The sequence below is a fragment of the Delphinapterus leucas genome, chromosome 16 (genome assembly GCF_059928025.1).
Source record: "Delphinapterus leucas isolate spDelLeu-1000000601 "Yukka" chromosome 16, BTC_Dleu_Yukka2, whole genome shotgun sequence".
In the NCBI taxonomy this organism is placed as follows: domain Eukaryota; kingdom Metazoa; phylum Chordata; class Mammalia; order Artiodactyla; family Monodontidae; genus Delphinapterus; species Delphinapterus leucas.
The window spans coordinates 29514091-29533957 of NC_143144.1; the positions used below are offsets into that span (position 1 = coordinate 29514091).

Below are 19867 nucleotides of genomic sequence, written 5' to 3' on the forward strand. Positions count from 1 at the left end.
ACCTACTATTAGGAAGCTGTGTAAGATACAGTATTAGGTGAGAAAAAGCAAGCTGCAGAACAGTAGGTATTGTATGATACTGCTGGTATTAAAAATTAAATAATAAAACAACATATGGGTATAGAACATTTCTGGAAGGATTATAAGAAATTGATGATAGCATCTAACCTTGGGGGAGAGGGAATTCTATAGTTCACCTAAACCCTCCTTACTATCATTATATACTATTTTTAGATTTTTAAAAATAATTTTTAAAAAGTCAAGGAAACAGGGCTTCCCTGGTGGCGCAGTGGTTGAGAGTCCGCCTGCTGGTGCAGGGGACACAGGTTTGTGCCCCGGTCTGGGAAGATCCCACATGCCGCGGAGCGGCTGGGCCTGTGAGCCACGGCCGCTGAGCCTGCGCGTCCGGAGCCTGTGCTCCACAACGGGAGAGGCCACAGCAGTGAGAGGCCCGCGTACCGGAAAGAAAAAAAAAAAAAAAGTCAAGCAAACAATGCAATTTTGTTAAGAAGAATGAAGCAGATCAGTATTACTGAAAAAGTAAGATAGGAAGGGAAAATCTGGGTAAATATAGATCAAATGTCTAAAAGCAGTTACCTTGGGGAGCTAAGATTACAGCAGACTTTCACTTTCAAGCTAATCATTTTAGTAACATTTTTATAATAAGTATTTCTTTTATAATAATAATAATTTTAAAAAACAACATTTTAGGTCAACCTGGGGGATTGTCAGGTTGACTGCCTTTTATGAAAATTAAGAACCCTAATCAAGACTTATCCAAATAAATGGCCACCCTACCTCTGTTGGGCAGTGGGCCAGAAGAGAAGCTGTAGGCAAGACAAGAATTTTTCTTAAGGAAACGGTGGCTGTCTATTTTGGCACACAAGATGAGCGAGTGATCTTCACTCTGGCCTCTCAGAGTACTGATGCTTACGTGGGAAGGAGCTTATGGCAAAATCCAGAGGCTAGTGTGGTTTTGAAAAAAGCATGTTTAAAAATTGTTTTTTCATGGTAAAATAATATGTTTGAACTATTAATTAATTGTTAAGAATTCTGGCTATTTCCTTCTCTTTGTCTCTCCCTGACTCCCTCTCCTTTCAAGGTGGTCTGTTCTATGCTGGGTGCCTTGGGGAAGAGATGAGGCAGCAGAAAGAGAAACAAAAGGCTCACCCTGGCTTTTGACTTTCAAAAGCTTAGGGTAAGGACCCAGGGAAAGAAAAAATAGTGATCAGAGAGAATATCTCACTCTCAAGCCTAGAAAATGGGGAAGGAGGAGGATCAGAGGTGTGGATGCTGAGGGGATCGGGATCGACACTGGTGGAGCAGAGGCAGCATCCAGGGAACTCAGAGCTTCCACTTAGAGAACGTGAATCAGCACCCCTGGTCCCCAGCCTCCACCTAAGGGCTGGGATGTGGATCAGGAAAATCCTGGAGCCCTGCAGGGCTTCAGGAGGGGGCTAGCTCCCTCTGTTCTCTCTGTGCAAGTGCTTCAGTCTTTTCTCTGGGTGCCAAACATCTTTTCCTGCTCCTTAGTCTGGATGGCTGAACATGGCTGCCTCTAGATTTCATGCCTTGATTTAACACCCAGAGCCAGACTGACCTCTTTTTGGGTTCGCCACCCCTTGTTCCTGGGGCCATCTCTGATTGGCCCAGCTTGGATCAGGTGCCCATCAGGCATCCCCAGGCATCCTTGGACCATTCTGCTGTGTCTGGGGGCTGAGGTCTCTGCTGCAGTCTCATTTGCTGTCAGATTTCCCCTCATCTCAGTCCTGTCTTCCTAGTTTCCTTACATGTGTATCCCCAGAGCACTCCCCCATAAACCTTCTACATGCAACTCTCCATCATCTCCAGCATCTGTTTCCAATCTAAGACACTCACCTTGCAGACTCTTGGTACCTACAGGGTATATGGAGTCAACACTAAGGGATGTAACTGTCTGAAAAGTGCTTCCCTGGAAAGTGAGGCGGTCCAGACACCATTCCCAATACCGGACAGTGCGAGGCTGACGAAAGAGCACTGGAATGAGGGAATTTGGGAGCCCTGGGTTCTGCCACTGGTGAACTGTGTGAATTGGCAAGTCAGTTAACTCCTCTGACTCACAAGGTTCTTAAATGCAAAACAAGAATAGGAATTTCCCACCTCACAGGGTTAATTCAGAGTTCATAAAGAGGATCTAAGTGAATGGGCCTCAAACAGTGCTTGGCACAAAGTGGAAATATTACACATCTGTGAAACGGTTTGGCTTTCAGAGCTTCCTGCCCATCTCCGTACCTGCATCCCTCTATCCCCATACCCTTCCCACTCTTTTTTGACCGAAACGCCAGCACAGATGCACATACCATAAGGCTGAGTTGATGGGGTGGAGGTAGGATGTGAGAGAAAGGGGGAGAGGGAAGGCTCCGAGAGCAGATTTGGGGGATGGCCATAAGCAGAAGGGCCACGTGACCCGCACCAGGAACCTACAGCTTCATGACCTGATATCACCTTCTTTGGCTCTCTGCAGGGACTTTGCATACACTGTATATAAATCACATTAAGTTATTTTGAAAGACAAGTCATATTGTGTCACCTTCTCTGCTCAGAAGGCTTTCCATCCCACTCAGGGTCTAGTAGTCTGGCCCCTGTCATCTTTCTGACCCTTTTCTGCTCTTCATCCTCTCTCATTTTCTCCAGCCATGTTGGTCTCCTAGCGGTGTGTCAAACACACTAGGCATACTCCCACCCCAGGGCCTTTGCACATGCTTCTCCCTCTCCCTGGAACACTCTTCCACCTGGCTCACTCTCTCACACCTTCAGATTCTTACACACAAGTCAGCGAGGCCTTTCCTGACATCCCCGTCTCCATTTAAAATAGTAAAACTCCCTCGGCATTGCCTACCCCCTCTCTACTTTAGCACTTGTTACCATCTGATATGCCATGTATTTTATTTATTCACTGCTTATCCTTCTCTTTTGGAATGTAGGCTCCACGAGGACAGGGATTTTTGCCTGTTTCATTCTCTACTATATCCCATGATAGTATCTGGTAGGAAATAAGTGCTCAGTATATTTTTGTTAAGTGAATGAATGAACATGTTTATAGGAAGGTGAGACTGAAGAGAGCAAACCTACTAGTGAAACCAATGGTAAATTGATGTCAGCCCATGGAAAAGGAGGGACAAAGGCCACAAGCTTGGTGAGAATCTCAAAGTTCCCTGCCGGACCAAGGCAGTACACAGGCTCTCCCCTACCACCCCAGCCAGAGAGCTTGTTGAGGGCAAGAGCCATCTGTCTATTAGCTGAGTGCCTGGCTCAGTCCCTGGCAGGTGGCAGATGCTCAGTGGATGTTTGCTTATGTGCCAGTGCGCCAAGGTGCTGGGAGCTGAGGGGAAGTGGCTGTACCTTCGGGCATGGGAGAAAAGATGCTGGTGCGTTCATCTGCCTCTTGTCTCAGCCATTGGCGTTGGCCAGTGTTTCCCAAAGCATGTTCTGTATTAACCCCAGTGTTAATAGGTGTTAGGGATGCTAATAGGTGTTAAGTGGGAAAAAGATTCTGTGGTCCAGTAAGTTTGGGAAATGCTGTATTAAATAAAGTTAAACAGGTTTCCTGACTTCAGGACTCTGAAGAGCCTGGCTCAGTCCCTAACATGTGAATATAAATTATAAATCCAGGAGGGGCTTATGTTTGGAAAACTTTTCCAAACTTAGCTGACCATGAAACCCATTTTTCAAAGAGAACAAGTGTTCCACCCGGTGCTCTTTGGGAAACACTGGCATAACCTCACACCTATCAGACTCGGAAAGGATTTTGCAGGAAATCTAGTGCAGCACTCCCTCTTCACAGAGAAGGCAAGGAAGGGGAAAACCAGAGAGAGAAAAGGATGGACTGCAGGAAACACAAGTCAGAGTTGGGGCTTGGGCTAAAATTCAACTCTGGTCTCCGGGACACTTGTTGCTTCTGGCCTTGACCTCTGCAGTTCTGGACGCTGGTTCATCAGGCATGCTTTGCTTGCTCGCATCCTCAGAGTCACAGAAACTTGGAATAGGAAAGCCCTCAGAGCCTTGGAACTCCCACTCCTAACCTCACTTCCTGTTTCTGGCCCCAGCTTCCTGCTGTGACCCAACTTTGAGCTTCTAACCTGTACCCGGGAATCCAATGCTCCCCACCTACACCTCCCTCCCTGCCACCTCTGCCCCTCCCTGGTGTAGGTGTTCCTGCCCCCAAACCCTGGTTTTCAAAGTGTGGTCCCTGTACCAGCAACATCAGGACCACCTGAGAACTTGCTAGAAATGCAAATTCTCCGGCCTGAACTTGGACTTACGATTAAGAAACCAGCAGGTGGAAACCAGCTATCTGTGTTTTAACAAACCCCTAGGAGCTTTTAAAAAAAAAATTTATTGGAGTATAGTTGATTTACAATGTTATGTTAGTTTCAGGTGTACAGAAAAGGGATTCAGTTATACATATAAGTATATTCATTCTTTTTTCAGATTCTTTTCCCATACAGGTTATCACAGACTACTGAGTAGAGTTCCCTGTGCTATACAGTAGGTCCTTGTTGGTTATCTATCTTATCTATAGTAGTGTGTGTGGGTTCATCCCAAGCTCCTGATTTATCCTCCCCCGTCCACATTTCCCCTTTGGTAACCGTAAGTTTGCTTTTGATATCTGTAAGTCTGTTTCTGTTCTGTAAATAAGTTCATCTGCATCATTTTAAAAAATTAGATTCCACATACGAGTGATATCATATGATATTTGTCTTTGTCTGACTTTCTTCACTTAGTATGATGATCTCTAGGTCCATCCACGTTGCTGCAAATGGCATTATTTCATTCTTTTTTATGGCTGAGTAATATTCCATTGTATATATGTACCACATCTTCTTTATCCATTCCTCTGTCAATGAACATTTAGGTTGTTTCCATGTCTTGGCTATTGAAAATAGTGCTGCAATGAACATTGGGGGGCATGTATCTTCTTGAGTTATGGTTTTCTCAGGGTATATGCCCAGGAGTGGGATTGCTGAATCATATGGTAATTCTATTTTTAGTTTTTTAAGGAACTTCCATACTGTTCTCTGTAGTGGTTGTACCAATTTGCCCCTAGGTGCTTTTGACTCACACTAAAGTTTACCATCCGCTTTCCTCAACCAACTAACTCAGCCCAGATAGCTGAGGGTCAGGTCTTTCCCCAAAAATCAGAGCAGGCAACCTCCACGGTTCTCAGTGAGGATCATAGAAAACCCCAGACACAAAATCTTTAGAGATTCTTATAGCTCAGTGGGTTCCAACCACTTGAACTTGGTGCCACCCAAGCCCTGAAGTTAATTTACCCTCAGCATCATTTTATTCGTTGGTCTAATCGATAGAAGCAATTTTACAAAACAGACCTGGGTTGGCGGGGCAGTTCGGGGTCCTGTTGTATCTATCAGCCATCCCACCTCTAAAATACATCTTGGCAGGAGGAGGTCTCTATGCGGCCTGCTGTGGGGCATCTGGACATGCCTGCCTCTTACTTGGTCCCTTCAGGCCGAGGTGGGGCCTCTTCAGTGCATCAGGAGACGCGCTTCCGCTGAGTTTAGTAGCTCAATTCTGGCACACTTTCCTCTCAAATCCATCTGCTTCCTGGATTTCTACCCAGGTTGATGTAGGCCTGACTCAATGGTGACCTCAGGGTTGCTGCACTGAATAATTCTCAGGAATGCCATTGTGCAGTGCAAGGTCTGCGTAGCCAAAAGTGGTGATCCTGGGACCCCCCATTCTCTTCACTCAGAAGGAGGATAACCCCCTCTTTCCTGCTCTCCACCCACCCCTGGCTCTCCAGGTAGACAGGAAGCCCCTCAAAAGTGCCCATTGGAAGGCTGGCTTGGAGAAGGTGGGTTGTTCTCTGCTTGCTGCTGAGAAATGCAGCCTTGAAAGTCTCCATGCTGTATCTCTTGTAATGGCCCTGTGCTCTGGGGGACAGTGTGGATAATTTGGTCACCTACTCACTCACCCACCCGCCCACTCGCTCACTCAGCCCAGGCGGCAGTGCCAGCTGCTATGGCAGCCCTCCATCCATCCTCGTCATTCAGGGGCCTCTGAAAGTATGCCTGTCAGTATAATGCACGGCCTGTTGAGGGGAAGTGACATTTTGAGTAGTGGACACTTTTCCAGGAGCATTCATCCTAGGTCAGTCTCATGATAAATAAATACATTTGATGTTTGGAGTCAGCAGGCAGGATACAATGACCGAAATGCCGGCACAGATGCACATACCATGAGGCTGAGTTGATGGGGTGGAGGTAGGATGTGAGAGAAAGGGGGAGAGGGAAGGCTCTGAGAGCAGATTTGGGGGAGAATTTATCTCCCTTCTTCCTGGCACCTCTAGGGAAAACAGGAAACAAAGGAAGCTGCAATTTCCCTTTATCTGTGAACCACAAGAGGGTCCTTTTTTCCCGTCACCCCTTCTGCTCCTCACCTGTCCTTCTTCCCAAAAAGAACCATGGTCCCTATCTTAATTACCCCTAACAGTGCCCTAAACAAAGTATTTATAAGGCTTACTGCGTTTGTCTTCCCGTTCCTATTAATAAAGTCTGGGGATGGAGGGAAGAAATATGGGTGGGTGACAGGGTTTTTAATGGTGCCTCACCTTAAATGCATTTTAAAATATGTAAATCAATAAAAAAATTATTTGTAATAGCAGCTTAAGAGTGCTGGTTAGCCTAGCGCGGAGTGAAATGCATGCTACAAGCCCTATTACCATACATCCTGGGAGCTGTAGTTAGGATTAATCTGTCAAAGGGGATGGTTTAGTGTTGATGAATATGACATGTGACCATTAACGATGTTGATTTTATCTCCCGAGATTAGCATGATTTACTTCGGATGGATAATAATGTCATTTGCTTGATGCAGTAGATCTGTTTACGAGCTGATTAAATTGTAAGGCCTTGCCTCATTTCATGCTATTTGGTTTACAGCTTCATTACCACAATCACAAAAGCTGGGGAAATGTCCCACATTCCATGTCACAATAAATCACTGCTTCACGTTGCTGGGATGGATTTTAGCAGTTCTGCCCAGCACGGACCATTCTCAGCTCCCCACTAATCTGTGATCCAGAATACATTAGGGGAATCTTCAGGAACACTGGCATGAGAGGGGGCAAGAATCCTCTTGGATCTTTTAATTGAGATTAAGGAAGTCCTTGAGTAATTAGCTGTAACAAATTAGCTTATTATTTAGAACAGTGAAGTCACTGTTTTTGTTGCGGGGATGATTACCATAAATATGCAGAAAAGTGACATCCAAGGAACCAGAGGGATGCTCCCAAGCAAATTTCATTTTCACCCCGTTATCCTTTGCTCTGGGAGAGGGGCGATCTGAATGCAAGGTGTGTAGGGCATCTGTGCATTAGACACCATACTTCTTTAAAGTGGAGTAGGGGGGTGTGCACCACGCACCCACAGCACAGCACCAGCCACCTCAGAACCTCGGGGTGGGATGTGCTGAAGCAGAGGGAAGAGTGCAGGGCACCCGGATGGGAAGAGAAGCGTGTAAACCACAGACCTGTTCACTGCACACCAGCTCTGTATCCAGAGTGACCTGGCAGCAGGATTCTCTACTCTGTGCCTGGGGGAGAAAGGGGGGGCACATGAGATGGAAAAGACAGGGCCGTTTACCCCTCAAGAAGCTGGGGAGGCAGAAAACACAGGCTGAAACAACTGTGTCCATTTCTAATAACGCCTAAGAGTTTTTGAGTTCTTACCAACTGCCAGGACCTGTTCTCACCACAGATACCAATACCACCCCATGAGGTTGGTATTATTATTCTCATCCCATGTTATAGATGAGGAAACTGAGGCTTTGGAGGTGAGGGTAGGTTGAATGATGTGCCCAAGGTCACAGAGCCAGTCAGGACAGAGTTGGAATTTGAACCAGGTGCCAGAGCCCTGGAGCTTCGCACAGTACCTGTATGCTGAGGTTGCCCTTTTGCTCTGAATAAGGCCATTACAGCAAAGAGGCAAGGGAGCATTTTTAGAACTTTTGCTTCTTACTTCTGAATTGAAGCCTGTGACCCTGATGGGTCCTGTCTGCAAAAGATTTAGGATCAACAGTAATCGGGGCACTGAGGCCAGGTCTTAAATAGGAACTTTAGTAAGATTTTGTGATGAGCAAAATTACAGAAGACGTTAAGACTATACTTCCTCAAGGCCAGGCCTTTGGAAATAAAAAGCAGTCATTTCAACGGGCACAGGTGGTCTCTCACTGCTTCTTAGCTGAGCGCCTCCCTAGGACACTAATGGGTAAAGGGGAGAAATTGTGGACCTCTGATAGTTCTGCAGAAGAGGTGATCCCATTCCTAAGCTCCGTGCAAATTCACTTCTGAACTTGAGATGTGGGCCTCCAGTGCCTGCATCCCTTAATCAGAGTTCATCAGCGTCCCGTTAGGGCAGAGGCCACTTGGCCCTCCAATCTCCATTCTCCTTTTTCCCTGTCCTAGAGCCCTAATTTTGTAATTGATTTTAACAAAATACATTTCCCAGTCTCTTTTGCAGCTGGATGAGCCATAGGACTAATACGGCAGCCGTTTATTAAGCATTTCTTCTGAGCCAGGCCCTGCTAAGTGTTGGTTGGGATAAAGATACCTAAGGTGCGAACACTGCCCTCAGCACTGCCCTCAGACAACCAGGCTACGAGTCTGTCTGTCAGTCATTGACCTGGCAATCTGTCGAGTGCTTAATTGATCTGTCAGTCAGTCAGTGTGTCAGCTACTTGATCAATGGCCGGACCTTTGCCCTGTCAGGCATTGGTCCTAGTATTGAACTCTCAGGGTGCACAGAGAGGGGACTTTGGCCACAGACCTGGGATGTGTACAGTTTGATGCCAGGCATAGGGATAAACCCCCAAGAAATCAACATACCCTAATCTTACACAAAAATTAACTAAAGACTTAAATGTAAGACTTGACAGCATAAAGCTCCTAGAAGTAAACATAAGGACAAACACACACACACAGACACACACACACACACCATGGAATATTATTCAGCCATAAAAAAGAAGTAAATCCTGTTATTTGCAACAACATGGATGAACCTGGAGAACATTATGCTGAGTGAAATAAGCCAGACACAAAGGACAAGCACTACATGATACCACATATATCATCTAAAATAGTCAAACGGGCTTCCCTGGTGGCGCAGTGGTTGGGAGTCCGCCTGCCACTGCAGGGGACGCAGGTTCGTGTCCCGGTCCGGGATGATCCCACATGCCGCGGAGCGGCTGGGCCCGTGAGCCATGGCCGCTGAGCCTGCACGTCCGGAGCCTGTGCTCCGCAGCGGGAGAGGCCACAACAGTGAGAGGCCTGCGTACCGCAAAAAAAAATAAATAAATAAAAATAAAAAATAAAGTAGTCAAACTCATAGAAGGAAAGAGTAGAATGGTGGTTGCCTGGGATGGGGTGGCAGGGAGTGGAGGAAATGAGATGTTGGTCAAAGCATATAAGCTTAAAGCTATAAGATGAATAAGGTCTGGGAATCTTGTATACAGCATGGCAATTATAGTCAACAATACTGTATCATACACTTGAAATTTGCTAAGAGAGTGGATCTTAAGTGTTTTTACCACACACACACGTGCGCACACGCGCGCACGCACGGTAACTATGTGAGGTAATGGATGTGTTAACTAACTTGATTGTGGTGAGCATTTCACAGTGTATCCCAGTAATGCTCTGGCTGTGCAGCTGTGCTCACCTCACTACCAAGCCCCCCTACCCTGCCGCCTAGTTGGGGATCCTGGCTCTGGAGCCAAGTCCCCTCTGAGGTCTCTTGTCACCCCTGGATGTGGTGCTTCTAACCACCTCCCCATCCCTGGTCCCCTGGGTCTGCCTCTTTGTCACAGAGGCTTCTCCTGTGACCCTCGTCCCTCTGGCAAAAGATATGGAAGCAACCTAAGTGTCCATCAACAGATGACTGGATGAAGAAGATGTGGTAAATATAGATATACACAATGGAATATTACTCAGCCCTAAATAGAATAAAATTCCACCATTTCCAATGATGTGGATGGACCTCGAGAGTATTATACTTAGTGAAATAAGTCAGACAGAGAAAGACAAATACTCTGTGTTATTATTTATATGTGGAATCTAAAAAAATAAAACAAGTGAATGTATATAACAAAACAGAAACAGACTCACAGATATAGAGAAGAAACTAGTGGTTACCCCTGAGGAGAAGGAAGCAGGGAGGAGCAAGATAGGGGTATGGGATTAAGAGACACAAACTACTATGTATAAAATAAATAAACAGGGCTTCCCTGGTGGCGCAGTGGTTGAGAGTCCACCTGCTGATGCAGGGGACACGGGTTCGTGACCCGGTCCGGGAAGACCCCACATGCTGCAGAGCGGCTGGGCCCGTGAGCCATGGCCGCTGAGCCTGCACGTCCGGAGCCTGTGCTCCGCACCGGGAGAGGCCAGAACAGTGAGAGGCCCGCGTACCGCAAATAAACAAACAAATAAACAAACAAACAAACACCAAGGGTATATCGTACAGCACAGGGAAACATAGCCATTATTTTGTAATAACTTTAAATGGAGTATAGTCTATAAAACGACTGAATCAAAATGTTGTACACCTGAAACTAATATAGTATTATACATCAAGTATACTTCAATTTAAAAAATTAAAAAGGAAAAAAACAAAATACTATTGGCAAAGTGACTGTTCCTCCTAGGCCTTCCTCAAGAGTCTCAGGTTCCACCCTTAGTCCAATTTTCTTCTTCTCTTGTCTCTCCCAGGGTCCATATCCCTCACACCCCAGGTTTTAGCCCTCTCTTCTGCTAACTACTCACAAATTTACATCTCCAGCCCTGACCTCCTGCAGGTGTGAGAAACTCAACCTGTACAAAACGTACACTCTGTATCTCCCTGCCAAAGCCTGCTCCCCCTCAGGATTTCTTCCAGGTACCCAGATGTGGCCGACTCCTGGTTAGCCCTCCATCCCAAATCTATTCTCCCGTTCTTCCTTGCACACGGCCACCCACGGGGCAGAAATGACATTTCACAGCCTCCCGTGAAGCTGGGTGCGGCCAGGTGATTATTAGCAACTTCTTCCTCACTTGTTCCAAAGGACATTGCTTGCCCTGGACTTCCCTCCTCTCCCCTTCCCCTGGGTGGGAATAGTGCCCATATCTAATCACACCAATGAGCACAATATCCTAGGGGATGAAGGAACACCAAGATGGAAGGCACTTGGGTCGCTGAATGATGTCATGGAGCAGAGCAGCCTTACCAGCACAGATACCAGAGACCCGAGAGAAACTTCCATCTGATTTAAGTCACTGTACTGGGGGCGGGGGTGGGTCTCTTTGTTACAGCAGTGTAGCCCAATACCCTAGGCCAAGACCTCAGGATCATATTTGCCTTTCCTCTCTCCTTTCCAGCCCCTGCCCTTCACTGAGTCCAGTCCATCATACCTCCTCGCCGACCCCTAGGACTGTTCTTGCTTTGTCTGTCCTGCAGCCTCTCCCCTGCTTCCAGCTGTCACCTTCTCCTGTCCGAACCACCTGATGTCTTGGTCTCTTTATCTCCAGTCTCACTGTTCTATCCCATAATGGTACTCCTCTGCTCAAAGACCTCTGATGGCTCCCCATTGCTTAGCGAAGAACAGGACGCCATCTGTTCCTATCACATTCCCACCCACTCCCCCTGCCACAGCTGCATCCCTACCAAACACCCTCATGGGGCGTCCTGCCTCCATGCCTTTGACCTTGCTCCTCCCTCCTCCTGGTTTCCCAAATCCCCCATTTTCCAGCCATGAAATGCCTATTCATTGTCCAAGCCCAGATCAAGTGCTGCCTCTTTCCCATGATTTCAGCATCCTCCTATCGGAATTAGTCCTGTGCCTCCAATGATCATAGCCCTCATCACACGCCTTAAGGCAGCAACTTTTCTGTAACCCAGTAGATTAGACAGTAAGTTATTTGAGGGCAGACACCATGTCCTAGTCGTCTTCCCACTACCTCCATGCCTAAGAGAACGCTGTGTATGCAGCAGGTACTCATGACATGCTTGCCACTGAACGCTCACTTTCTGTGTTTGGTGGAGCACAGCTCTGACTGGGCAGTAGCTTTGCCACAGGTGACCAAGGTCGTCTTTCCTCTCCTCTTGGGGACTTCCCCAAGGAACCCCAAGGGAGGCAAGAGGGGCTGCCTTTCCCATATTTCCCTGGGGGCTGGAGAAGGAAGCCACTGTGGACTTTCTGTCAGCTCTGAGAGCAGTACCTGTCAGTTGAAGTACACAGGTTTTAAGGCATGGGGATTTAAGTGAGACAGCTCTGGCCTTCAGCTCACCACTTGTTAGCTGTGTGACTTCAGGCATGTCACCTAACCTCTCTGAATCTTAATTTTCTCTTCTTAAGCATGAGATTAATATAGTACTTATCTCCTAGAGATCTTGTAGGGATTAAAAATATAATATAAAGAAATATAAAGCTCTTGGCACAAGGAAAATGCTCACTAAATGATAATAGTCATAATAATCCATTTCTTTCCTATGGTCCAAGATTCTGCTTGGTTAGAGGGCACCAGGGAAGGCTCCACCCTAGGCCTAGCCCACTGGAATCCTTGCTGTTGGATGGGGTTTCCCTATGGACAAAAGTCAGAGAATGTGCATTGTCACAACTGTCTTGGTCCCAGCTGGGCAGTTTGCTGGGTGCTCCCAGAAGGTGGAGAGGGAGCGGGGCTGGTATCTAGTGGGGCTGGAGGGAGGGGCCAGCTGCCTGTGACTAACCCCAAAGGGAAGGGGTTAAACCAGATCTGGCTGGCATCAATAGCTGAGGGTCCAATGGCAGGGGTATAGAGCAGCAGGCTGCTGAGGCTTCTAGGCGGCCAAGGGCTCTCACATCAGGTGGGCTGCCAGAATGGTGTAAAGGATCTGGATCCCAGCTGACCAAGCCTGGGTTCTAGGACAGGGAAGGTGCTGAGGGCAGCTGGAAGACAGCCTGCATACAGTGGGGTCAGAGAGGAGGCTACATTCTCCCTAATTATCCCCACACTAAGCCTGGGGACAGCAGACCACATCCAAATCCTCCTCACTGACTGGGAGAAAGATCCTTGCTTCCCACGGACTTGGGGCTCGGGCTGCTGGATGTGCAGGTTGCAGCTATTTGAGTGGGACTAGAAAAACTGGGTCCAGTGGTGTGCTGGTAAATGCTTAATAAACAGCTCTCTGGTGGGGGGAAAGCCTTCACTTAGAGTGTTTGCCAGTTGCTGTGGTGTAAATACTCCCACCATGGCTGATTTCAAGCTATCACCATAACATCACAGAAAGTCGAGGTGGGAAGAGATGTGCACAGTTGGCTCTTGTGAGCCAGTATGAGCTGATTCCAACACACTACTAGGTGGGACCTGACACCTGCATTAGGGTTAGGTAGGTTTATGTGGCTTCAGTGTACAGAGAGGTAAAGGCCACTATGCAGTGGTGAAAAGCACAAAAATAATGGCCTTGGAGTCCAGTAGCCTATAACACAATCCCAGCTCTGCCACTTCCTAGCTGTGTGGTCTTGGGCAAATCATTCTACCTCTCTGTGCCTCAGTTTCCTCCTCCATAAAGTGGGGCCAGTGATAGTACCCAACTTCATAGAGTTATTGTGAAGGTTGCACAGGTTAACACCGGCCTGTAGTAGGTTGACATAAATGTTATTTGTTACAGTTAATCACACAGAATAGTTGGAATGTAGCCATGGTCAGAAAAATTTAGCAAGGAAACCCCAGAGTCCCTCAGGGTGTTTCCCAAGGGCATGCTCTTTTTATATTTAAAATCTTGGATTTCCTTCAATATCAAGGATTTAAAATCTGCAGGCCCATGAACCCCCTGAAATTATTTTTCCAATGTTGAATATATGGGCCATTGCTTTTATCTATTGGATTCTCAAAAAAAAAAAAAAAAGGCTGTGGTTTCTGCATCCTTCCCTCAACCCACAAAAGGCTTAAGAACTAGTGATATGGAAGGTATAGAATTCCCACACCATAGGAATCGCCCCTGGAGGATGTGGGGGAGAGTTGTTTATAAAGCGTGTGAAAGAAAAATGGCAGAGACACAGAGAGACATGCAAAGAATTTAGCCGAGAACTCTGAAATCTCTCTCCCTTTTTGAGACCTAAGGCGGAGGAAGCTTCCAGCAACAGGGCAACCAAACTGCTCACATTCATGGATTCCCTGCTCCTGCTTCCTCCTTACCCCTTTCAGTCTTAGGAGTCTCCCTAAGTCTTCCCTTTTCCGAATCTGCGCCCCCCGCACGCCCCTTGCCACCTCTACTCACCAGGACCCGGCATAGGTGTGTCCCAAGGGCCGGTGTGGGTGTATGGAGGCATGATTAGAACTCACTCGAGGATCGCTATGATTCAGTGAAAACGTTTGTGTTCTTTTTGGTTGTGTCTTTTACCTTTCTGTAGTTACCTTGTAATTATTTAAGGTAAGGTTAGTGCAAAGTTGATTTAGCATTGGTCTGCCTCTGTTTTGAGTTGGAGGCTGTATTCAGTTTTTTTCCAATAACATGGAAGGGGGTGGGAGGTAGGTTTACAATGCTACTCCCTTTCATCCCATGAGATTTTATTTTCGTTGCTGTTCTTTTTTCAAAGATGATCGGTCCCTTCTTCCTGGCTTGGTGCTGTGTGTGGGGTGCATGGCGAAAATGAACAGGTCCCTAACCAAAGATCTTTATAGGGATAAAAATTACTTTTTGACAAATCCCACTCTAAATCATTGCAGTATACGACTCCAGGCACCTAAGAGGAACAAGAACTACAACTTTTGAGGACTTATCAAGTGCCACCCCTGCTCACTTTATCAACAAGAATCTGTGGTTTAGCGGTGCAAGTCACCAACCAGTGACCCTCTGGAAGGCCACCAACAAGAGAGCTCTCTCCTGACCCCAGTTCTGGGTAACCCCTTCTGCGGATTGCAGAGGAGTCTGCTAATGTCCTACCCCAACTCCCACCCTTCTTGCTCCCCTGAGTAACAGAACACTGAATTGATCTGAGGCAGCAGTGTGCCCAGCTAAACATTACATTTCCCAGCCTCCCTTGCAGCTAAGAGTGGCCATGTGACTAGGTTCTGCCCAATGAGGTATAAGCTGAGGAGTTGTCTGTGGATTCCAGAAAAACTCATTAAAAGGGAGAGACCCTTTTACCTCTTTTCACTCCTCCTTCCTGTTGTCTGGAATGAGGTGATGGTAGCTGAGCTCCAGCAGCCATTTTGGACTCAGAGACGACGTGAGGATGAAAGCTTCCTGGTTGGGCTGGCATAGAGGAAGGCAGAGGACCCTGGGTGCCTGATGACCAAAGGCCATTCTTAGCCTGGACCATTCACCTCCAGACTGAGAGAAGAGAACACTTATCTTCTTTAAGCCACTCTTTAAGGGTCTTTGTTATTGTCAGCAAATGCAATTTCTAACTGATGCATGGAAGCTCGCCAGGCCTCATTTTATGCCAGGGGCAAAGACATCCAAAGTTCTTCTAAGCCCACTGCTACTTCTCCTCCTCCTCTCTTTGGAAGAATCATCCTGTCCAAGAGGGCCCAATTCTTTTGCATATTTCCTCCCTTCTGTCTTTTGTTTTCCTCTTTCTTCCCCCAACCCTGCCCCACCACTTTCCTTCCCTTTCCCTCCTTCTCTTCAACACTTATTGAACATCTACTAGGTTCCAGGTACCAAGCTAGCTGCCAGGACTAGGAATAGGTATAGGAGACAGTCCCTCCTCCCCAGTGCCTCGAGAGTCCAGGCTGGGAGGAAAATGTAAAGAGAGTATGATGGGATGGACAGGTGCTACAGGAGCAAAGAGAAGGGCATTGGATCTAATGGGAAGGACCTGGGGGGCTTCCTGGAGGAGGTGACACTGGCCGGAGATTTGAAGCAGGAGTTTTGAGTTGCTGGTACTTAGGAAAATAAGGTAGAGGGCAAAGATTCCAGGCACAGGGACTAGCACAGTGGAGTACAGTGGTTAAGGACTCCAGTGCTGGAGCACAGACATGTGACTTCTCTCTAGTCCTCAGTTTCTTCACCTGTAAAAGGAGGATAGTAGTATAGTAGTAGTAATAGGACTAGATGAGTGCCTGGAAGTAAGTGTGAAATGCATGCTACTTATTAACGTTATTAGTGTTGGTAAATGTGCTGCCCATGGTGTGTGTAGACAAATAACAGTTTTGGAGACAAGTTTCACAGAGGCCATAATTGGCTTGTCCATGGTCACACAACTATGAAGAGGCACTACTCAAACCCTGGGGTCCTTATCCCTAGTCTAGTGGCCTTCATATGCCTACGCTCTGCCATTGCATTAAGTTCTGAGGGAATGCAAAGTGAGGGAAAGTGTGTGTGTGTGAGAAACCTGGAGGGCTTCCTGAAAATGAGTCTTGAGAAAGTTCTGAAGGATGGGGGAGGAGGAAGGCATTCCAGGGAAGAAGTGTATGATGAGCATAAGCAAGGTGTTGGGGGGGCTAGCTGGCTGGAAGAGGGTCTGGACTGTGAAGACTGGTGAGACACAAGGTAGAACAGGCAAAGAGAGGCCAGGTCTTTGAAGATGAACCACGGTTATAGGCACTCTGATGGCCAGATAGTAGACTGAGAATTTGAACCAGTGAACCACAGGGAGCCACAGTTAGTTCTTGAGCAAGGGGGCTGGTCATAATGAAACAATACTTTGGGAAGAGAAGAAGGAAAGAAATCTGTCTTTACTAAGAGCCAGTATGGGCCAGACAGTAGGTTGGGAATTTTCACACTAATGATTTCATTTGAGCGTCACAACCCTCTTAGGTGGGTATCCATATCTCCATTTTACAGATGAGAAAACTGAAGCCCAGATAAACTGAGTGATAGAGTTGAGCCAGCGGTGGAGCTAGAGTTCGATTTAGACCAGCCTGACCCCAGATTTGTGCTCTTTGCACTGTACCATGTGGCTTTAAGCTGTCCTCTCAGAACGCCCCTTGTGCTGTGGGTGTCCCATCAGGCGCTGCTGCTTCACCAGGGGCTCAAGAGTCTTTCTGCAGCCCAGACACCCCCTGGCAAACCCCAGGGTCGCACTGGGCAGAGAGAGATCAGTACTCCCAGGACTTTGGGGGATCTGCAGCACAGGGTAGGGTGAAGTGCTGGGGCTCTGGGTCTGATAGAAATGAGTTCAAATCCCAGCTTTGCTGTGCACTATCTGAACTTAAGCCTCAACTAAGGGGGGCAGCAGGATGAGCCCTAGACTGGGAGCCTGGCTGGAAGTGATGAACATCTGAGGAAGTGAAATGATAAGATGTCTGTATTCACTTCAAATCAGTGGGTTGGGGGAGGCAAGAAGGAGGGGGCAGAGAGGAAACAAGATTGGTCATGAGTTGATAACTGTTGAGGCTGGGTGATGGGTTTGTGGGTGTCTAGTATACCATTCCCTCTACCTTTGTGTATGTTTGAAAATCTCCATGATAAAAAGTAAAATAATAATAATAACGGTGAGAACTTAAAAGAAAAAGAAAACAGTTATGTCCACCACACTCTTTCCCAGCTGAATCAGAATCTCTGCCTCCCAGGCATTGTTATGCTTTAAAATTGCCTCAGGTGAGAGCAGCCAAGGTGAGAATCTGCATAGACTTCATCACTCACTAGCTGTGTAACCTCAAGCTAGTATCCTTCCCCTGCTAAGCCTCAGTTTTCTCATCTGTAAAACAGGGGTAAAGCTTCTAACAACCTCATGGAATTGTTGTGAGGTTTAAATGGATAATACAGGATAATATGGGTTGGGCCTAACAGAGTGAGCAGGTCAGCCTGCAGCTTTGCAGTCACTCTGAGCACCACCAAGCCTCTAGCCATAGTATTATAGATGAGGAACCGTAAGGCAATATGTGCAGAAGAGGCCATCAGATGGCCTCCCAGGGACAGGCCTCACCTTCTGGGCAACTTTTACACGTTTTCCAGAGCACAGGGAGTTCATCAACTAGAAGGTTTTTTCATCTGCCTTTCCTTATTGCTTAAAGACCACTCAGCACAGACACACCAGGGTCACTCAGTGTCACTGCCAGAGGTACAGATTGGGGCAGGGCTTGAATGGAGGGAAAAGCTTGGGCTCTCTCTGTTGGCCTTGCCACTGGCTTCCAGGACTTAGCCTCAGTTTCTCCATCTGTGTCAGGGGTGAGTAAAGAGATGGGCAGCCCTTGGCAAGGGGTAGGTAGTAGGAAATAATCAGAGAATGAGAATGAATGAATGCATGAATGTCTGGGGCTCACTTCACTATGACAAAGTGACCTGTCGGAGCCTTGATGAGGTCATTGGGAGCTCCCCAGGATGGGGAGGGGCCCTTGACACGTGGGCTAACTCCTCTGGGGTAGAAAAAGAGAGCACGGGGAACACAACAGCAGAAGCTAGTGCAGGTGGAGAAGCGCGGAGGACATGGTTCGCAGCAGGAGAGGAGCAAGGAACTACCAGGAGGGAGCTCCGGGACACCGCTTCGAAAACCGTGCGAAGGTGGAGGCGTGGGGTCTCGCGCTGACCACCCAAGCCGCGCGCTGGCCGGGGTTCCGAGTCTCTTGCCCGCTCCTCTGGACTCCGCATCGCCGCCTGGCGGACGCGCCGCGCTCCGCTCGGGCTTCGGCGGCAGCGGGCTGGCGTGCGGAAGATCCCGCGGCAATTCAAGAGACAGCGGGAGAGCCGGGGGCGCGGAGCGAGGATGGGGCGTCTGTTCCCCGAGCGGGGTCGCGCCTGGTCTGGACCTGCAGCACACACTGGCACCCTCTCCTCACTAACCCGGCGCCGGGGGTGACTCAGCTTCGTCTCACACGTCGGGGAACGCTTTCTTCCCCCAACCTTCGGCCCCCAGCTCCAGAATTTTACTGCCTCTGAGGAGATTCTCCGGGAAGGCGGTCTCATTAAAATTTCAAGGCGTTTTGGGTTTGATTTTTGTTAATAAAATATCCAGACTGGGCGTGAAGGCACGAGCGTGCCCAGTTCGTCTCCGTGCCGGTCCCAGACCTGAAATTCCAGGGCTGGGGAAGTTCTAGGTCCTTCCCTCCCAAGTGGGTCCCGGCGGGCAAGGTGTGGTAGCCCTGCCCGAAGACTCGAGGCAAAGGAGAGCGAAGCGTGTGGGTCGGAGTGGCCAGGAGCGTGGGGCTGGTGCTGGTGAGGGGTGAGCAAGGGCCTGGTTTTCATATCACAAGCCGTGGTCACTGGAGTCCTCGAGACTCGGGCCGCACCACCTCCTCGAATGTCCTCCCATCCCATGGGGGTGGGTGTCTGTCCGAGAGCCTGCGGGTGACAAGTCACTCCATCGGCCGAGGTTCTCAATAAGCTAGACCCAGCTAGGCCCAGCCCAGCCTCTCTTACCCGGACCAGAGTGGGCGCAAGACGGCGTCGTCCCGGGTGCAGTGCGGGCGGCGGCTCGGAGGCGCGGGAGGCTGCCCCCTCCGGGTAGGCGACGCAAAGCCTGTCTTCCTCTACCAAGTCCTCTCCAGGAGGAGGCCTAGGAGCTCCCCGCGGCGTCCCGGAGGTCGCCGGGCCTGCTTTGCGTTCAACCCGGGAAAAGGCCCCGCAGGCATGAGGCTGACGCTGGGAGGAGGGTGTAAAAATCTCAGAGTCACCAACCCTCGAGCAAATGGCGGCGGGGGCCGCGCGGTTGACTGACCGAAGTCTGAGGCCGAGGGCGGCCTCTGCGCGGCGGTGAGCTTCCCGAGGCAGCAGGGGGAGCTTGACGCCGAGGGAGACCGGTGGCTCGGAGAACCCAGAACGGCCTGAGCCAGGGGAGAGAAGGGTTCGGGGCGCGCGCTCAGCGCCGCGACTCCAGGATCCCAGGATCCCAGGATCCCAGGAAAGGCGAGCTCTGGACCCAGAACTCCCGCGGACCCGGCGGGGCGAGCGCCCAAACAGCCAGAGACCAG

The 19867-nt window shown here is 48.6% G+C and overlaps 1 pseudogene; it reads left to right on the forward strand.

The window, feature by feature from the left end:
- The window catches only part of LOC149747244 (uncharacterized), a 119467-nt pseudogene that overhangs the window by 96210 nt on the left and 3390 nt on the right, over nucleotides 1–19867 (forward strand).